Below are 6,911 nucleotides of genomic sequence, written 5' to 3'. Positions count from 1 at the left end.
TTCCCCCCCCCAAAAAAAAAATCACAGTCAAGTAGTTAAAAATCACTATATTTTGTATCGTAATTAAAAAGCTTCTATCATAGAATTTTCTAATCTCTTTTGTATTTTTATGTTTATTATTATCATTATAGACATACACATAGAATTTTCGAACATCTTTTGTATTTTTATGTTTGTAACTGGACCACAACGAAAACCAATGCCTTTGCATTGAGCGTGGCATCCAGTATAAAGAAAGTTGAATAAATAAATATATAAATAAATAAATAATAGTTATTATTATTAAACATAATAACAATAATAATATTGACAATACTATTTGAAAATTTGAATTTGTGGCTGATCTGAGCCACAATAACCCAATAATAAGTATTATAATAATTAATAATTATTATTTTTATAATATTATTATTATTATTCATAATTATTTTATTAATAATACTAATTATTATTATTATACTTATTACTATTATTATTTCAATGCTTTCTAAGGCTATTTATGAATAAATTTAAATGATGCTTATATTATTTTCATATTTTTATCATTATTTCTTATTATTATTTATTTGAATTTAATTATTGTTATTATTATTATGCTCCCATTGAACACATTTTTAATGACATTATTTATAAATTATGTAGATGCCATTGTGCCCCCACATGTGTTTAATAATACAATTATTTAAAAATTACAGTATTTGTATTTCTATTTATTATATATTATTACGTAGAATTATATAATGAAATTTCTTATACGTTGTATTTAAAAAGCTTCTATCTATTTAATTTGAATTGCACACCAAATGTTGCAATGTCCTTGGTAACTATAACCTTGTTCATTCTCAAGAGAAATTTTTTTTGTCAGAAAGTATACTTGTATACAGGATATATCCAATTTATGAAGCATATTGAAATAGCATAAATATAGCTGGTAGCATAAATAGCTTTATGAAGCATAAAGTTTTATTATTAAAATAATTATAAATAATAATATTAATAATAATAATAATATGAAAATAATACTTATTATAATCCAATTTATGAAGCATACTGAAATATAATAGATATAGCTGGTAGCATAAGTAGCTTTATGAAGCATATGGTTTTTATTATTAAAATAATAATAATATGAAAATAATAATAATAATAATAATAATAATAATAATAATACTAATATTAATAATAATAATAATAATAATAATAATAATAACAATAATAATAATAATAATACAATTATTTAAAAATAACGGTATCTGTATTTCTCTTTTAATATTATATATTATTACGTACAAATTATAAACACTTATATATATTTTATGTTATTTATCATGTTATATATATGCTATTTCAATATGTTTCATAAAGCTATTTTATAATAATAATATTTATTTGGCAGAAAGCATAGAGGAGAAAAACATCATGCATTGCCCGGATAGGGAATGGGCGAAAGCCCGAACAATATTTGCTCCCTATCCTTCATATAAAATGAAATACACAAAACAATCAGAACTAATCAGAAACATAAGATGAAATAAAATGCTTAATTAATTAGTACCTGTACTAGCATTATTGACAGCTCCCGAAACTGGTCTCTCATATTGTTTAAAGAAGCGTTCACTATACCTAGACTAAACCCTTTGCTTAACAATGGGCTTAGAGCTTCAAAAGAGCTTTCTTTGTTTTTGTAGGTATCTTTGATCATTAGAGTAAGAATGCTTTGATCTTTTGTTTAAATCACTGCTATGTCACCTACTAGAGGTAATGTTTTGATTGGTTAAACACTTTTGGTACTAGTGCATATAAGCTTGCTAACATGGATAATTTTTCATTCCTGATGATGACATAATTAATGTCGAAATATTGAATCCCAACACGATGGCATGTATTTCAATACTTGGAGTATGTATTATACTTTCTTATCTGAGATTAATCAGTGGACCTTTCGATGCTAATTTAAATTAAATTATTCTTAAAACAGGAAACATTAACAGAGTTTTGAAGTAGAGGAGGTAGTTCTTCCCAGAGCCTGGGAAAGGACACGTAGTTTTGTCACCTGGTGCCCACATTGCACAACAATAAGTAATAATTGGAAGAATCAATGCTTTATATAGATTTAACATTACAGCCCATGACATATTTTTACTACACTTATTAATAAAACCTAGTAATTGTGACGATTTAGAACAAATATAATTTACTTGTGTATAGCATGAAAGTTTATTATTTATAAAAACACCAAGTAATTTAAATTCATTTACTTTTTCTAAAAGTAAATATTATCTATTTTATAATCCCATTTAATTGGGCTCTTACTTTTACTTATATGCATTGTAGCACATTTAGATACATTTAGAGGTAATTTACTGACAACTGACCAATTGTATATCTTGTCAAGATCTTGCTGAAGAGCAATACAGTCCCTAAAATTATTGATTTGGTGGGAGAGAGTATGGTCATCTGCAAACTGAAATATTGATGATGAGATATCATTTACAATGTCACTAACATAAATTAGGAAGAGAAGCGGTCCCAACACAGAACCTTGAGGGACCCCAGATGTTACATTAATCCACTCTGACTTCTCTCCTCTATAAATAACTCTTTGCCTTCTGTTAGTTAAGAAATTTTTTATCCAGCTATTGATAATACCTGTAATCCCATACATGCTAAGTTTTTTAATTAATCTGCTATGAGGAACTTTGTCAAAGGCTGATGAAAAATCTAAAAATATAACATCAATATTTTTACAACCATTATCAATACTTTTAGACCAGATGTGAAAAGCCTTTGTTAAGAGATATTCTGTATTATACATTTGCCTAAAACCAAATTGGTTATCAGAGATAATGTTATTTACTTCCAAGAATTCATTAATCTTATAACATCAGTTTTTCTATAACTTTACTTATTATTGGTGTTAGGGACACAGGTCTTAACTTTTTAAATCATTTTTTGGTTTCCCATGTTTTTTGTGGACTGGCCTCCTTCCACTGTTTAGGGACAATGCCTTTGTTTATAGAAAAATGAAAGAAATAACAGAAAACATTAGCAAGTTCTTCCTTACATTGTTTTAAGAACAATGGAAGAATACAATCTGGCCCAGGTGACTTAGAACCATCCAGCTTAGATAAAGCATAATAAACTTCATCTATTTCAAAAGGTTGAAATTCAATTTCATTTTGAATTTCAAGAGCAATATTAGACAAATTCTGTAGATTATCATCACTCTGGTTGGCAGTAAAATTTGAAGCAAATCTTTCATTAAATAAATCTGCTATTTGTTTAGCAGAAATAACTGATTGATCACCAATCTTCAAACAAATAATTTCGGACTCTTGTCTAATTGACCTGATATAAGCCCAGAATCTTTTAACATTATTAGACTTGTTGTTTGATATGTTCAAAATATAATTTTTGTGACTGCAATAAATTTCTTTCTTGAGGTGTTGACTGCACTTTTTAAATTCTTCTTTTGACTTCTCAGTTTTTAACCGGGTATATTTTTTGTAAAGTTTTCTTTTTTTAGTACACAGTTTTTTGATTTCTCTTGTTATCCAAGGAAAAGAACTTTCCTTTTTTCTTTTCTTAATGGGAACACAATCCACAATGGCAGCATTAATTTTATCATGAATTTTCCCCCATACATTACTAACATCATCTGAATCAAAGCATGATTCCCAATCAACATCCCTCAACAGATTTTTCATTTTATGAAAATCAGCCCTTTTAAGATCATATACAATTTTGTTAATTTCTTTTGAACGCTTGATTGATAACCCTAATGTAATTTCCACAGCTTTATAATCACAAGAATCAAAATTGAGTGCAGTTTTACATTTATCTACTAAAAGGGGATTTGAAGTGAACACTAAATCTAAAAAATGCTCTGATTCATACCCTGAATAAGGCCTACTGATTGAGTTACATCAATTAGTTTTCTTGCTTGGCTTGATAGATTACATTTTTCATCAATATTATTCCAGTCAATGTGGATGTTAAAATCCCCCATTAATATTACCATTTTGTAATTGGTAATTTTACTTCGTAGTTTCTCAAGGTTTTCAGAGAGATCATTAAGGTACTGTATATTAGAAGAGGTACCAATATTTGCATAACATACAATCCAAAGAATTTCAATTTTAGTAACATTAAGATCAAGACAAGGAGAAGGACATAAGCAAGATTTTATAGCAACTAAAACACCTCCACCATGTGCATTACGATCTTTTCTAAAAGTGGTCAAACAGTTGGCTATCAAAGATTGAGCTATCAAGCCAAGTTTCAGTGAATGAAATTATGTCATATTTTAAAGTGGAGAACTTGGCATTAATATCACACATTTTGTTCTTCATGCTACGGACATTACTATAGAAAATATTGATTTTATTTTGTTTCCTATTCGCTTTTTCAGTTTCAGTGCACAAATTTGAGCCAGTTGAGATAGGACCATTGTCTTCGTTAATATTACATTTATTATTTAAACATCCTGTTACCCTGCTTTTATTAAGGTTATTTAACTGAACATGATTCACATTAACACCAATATACTCAGGGGCGGATCCAGAAATGTCCAAAAGGGGGGGGCCGGAAGGGGGGGCCGAAAGTTGGGCCGATTGAGACAACACTGTCGTAGGGGGTCCGGGGCATGCCCCCGCGAAATTTTTGTGTTCTAGACGCCCGAACATAACATTTGAGGCATTCTGTGCTATCATTTTTTTCTTTTTCTCTCTTTTTTTCTTCTTTTTTTCTTTTTTTTACCTCCCAAAAGGGGGGGCCGGGGCCGGGCCGGCCCCCCCCTAAATCCGCCCCTGATACTGATTATTATCAATGTTTTTCTACCAGTTATATCGATGCTATTTCAATGCTTTCTAAAGCTATTAAATGCTTTGGGATTTAATAGCTGAGATTCATGATCTATGCCTTGCCTATGCATCGTATAAATATACATATCATTTATACATATTTATGTCTATTATGTCATCGTATACGTTTCTACTTTGTGCATTCGTACTCAGTATATACATATATATATATATGTATATATATAAAATCATCAAAGATATATCATGTAATGTATAGGTCTGTATATAGATGTTAAACTTTCAGAGACACACTCGTCTCACACATAAAATAAGTAAAATATAAGCAAAACAGAAATAATAAGTTAACAAATTTACAACAAATCAAGAGTACAGTACGGGTACATGATATGTTATTCTCGTAAAAATACTGACAGATCTTTACACAGACACCACTTCTGTAGTCTCTATACTACAGTTATGGTAACATTTCTAAGCTAGTTAAGCCTATTTTTTTTTTCTCTTTCCTCTGGAACTCTCTGCCCCTTATTCCGATCAGCTGTCTGATTTCGCCTGCTTCAACGCTCCGGTAAAGTTGCTGTATACTCTGTTTATAAATATATTTAAATGTAAATTATTTGAATTGGTTTTTGTATTCTCTTCCGCAACATACAAGCCGACTAAAACCTTCTTGAATTTGGAGGTTTTTAATAACAAGAATAGATGTGTATTATTTCTTTCCTACTAATAATCCCAAAGATGTCACCAATGAACAGTACGCATACGGTAATTGTGTTAAACATCGGTTTTACGTAAAATACTGGGACAGAGGATATTCGTAAAATTGAAGTGGTGTTGCGCTAAATTATTATAAGAAAAGGGATTGTCGTGTCTAAAAGCTATCGTTGAAAATATGTAATGAGTTCCTCCATTGGTAAACATTTATAGGCCCATTTAGATAGATAGGCCTATTTAGATGGATAGGCCTATTTATTGGATATTCACTTTTGTCACATGGGATCTTTGCTTTTGTATAAGCAGTACATGATAGACACCTATGGTATCCATCCAATTACTTTTTTAACTAACATACCCAAAAGGGGTATTAACCCGTGACGCAAACTAAAAATAAAAGACAAGGCACTGCTCCAGTTACACCGGTGTCCATTAGCCAGTTGGCTAATTGAACAGCGCACTGTTTGGGCGGTGACAACTTCAATAATTGGGAAAGTCTCCTTGAAACCGTCCATGTAAAACACATTATACACATACATCAGTCATGCCGCTAATCGTCCAAAACCTCACTTTGTGAGGTTTAACTTTGTTATGTTATCCAGGGCTCTATCGCTTAATGTGTTCAAATTAAGAGGAACCAAATTGTGGAACGCTGCCAAGGGAGGAGATGAATCTAACTTTGTTATGTTATCCAGGGCTCTATCGCTTAATGTGTTCAAATTAAGAGGAACCAAATTGTGAACGCTGCCAAGGGAGGAGATGAATCTAAATCAATCTTGCTTTTTCCTTTATTTTATTAAATTATTTGTTCCTTTTCACTAATAAACAAACATTTTATACAATAAAAAGTGGTTAGTAAATTAAAAATTAGATGACAGTTAATATTTATTTAACATAGGCTTATTTAATCTTATTAATGTTATTATCATCACTATTATTATTATTAATGTTGTTCTTATGAATTATCGTATAGTATCAGATGACAATTAAAACAATTTACTTAGCATTTTATTGCTGGCTTAACTTAATTCTATTAATCTGATAGTATGATAATAATTTTTGCTGTTGTTGTTATTATCACTATTATTATTATTACTGTCATTAATGTTGTTCTTATGAATTATATTTTTATTATTATTAAAGTAAGTAAATTAGGATTATTGTTTTGTGTATCGTATCCTGGGCACATAAGGATAACAGCCGGTTTTCAACTGAATTGTTAACCCAGGTTAAACAAGAAATAAATAAATAATAAATAAAATCATTTGAACTTAAGAGGTACCTGCAGGGTATGGTGAATGAAGAGACAGGAAGAGCATGTTGTATGCATGTTGTTATTCACAAGATTCACAATGCAAGCACAGTGGCAGATTCAAA

At 29.7% G+C, this 6,911-nt stretch overlaps 1 protein-coding gene across 2 annotated transcripts in view; it reads right to left on the bottom strand.

Moving 5' to 3' along the window:
- LOC117104616 (centrosomal protein of 290 kDa-like) overlaps positions 1-6,911 on the bottom strand; it is an 82,133-nt gene that overhangs the window by 38,709 nt on the left and 36,513 nt on the right. The window lies entirely within an intron of this gene.

Source organism: Anneissia japonica, unplaced genomic scaffold (assembly GCF_011630105.1).
Source record: "Anneissia japonica isolate Jap-2015-1 unplaced genomic scaffold, ASM1163010v1 scaffold287712_len2945570_cov188, whole genome shotgun sequence".
In the NCBI taxonomy this organism is placed as follows: Eukaryota; Metazoa; Echinodermata; class Crinoidea; order Comatulida; family Comatulidae; genus Anneissia; species Anneissia japonica.
The sequence above is the reverse complement of the archived record's forward strand: the minus strand, read 5'-3'. Positions and strand labels throughout refer to the sequence as shown.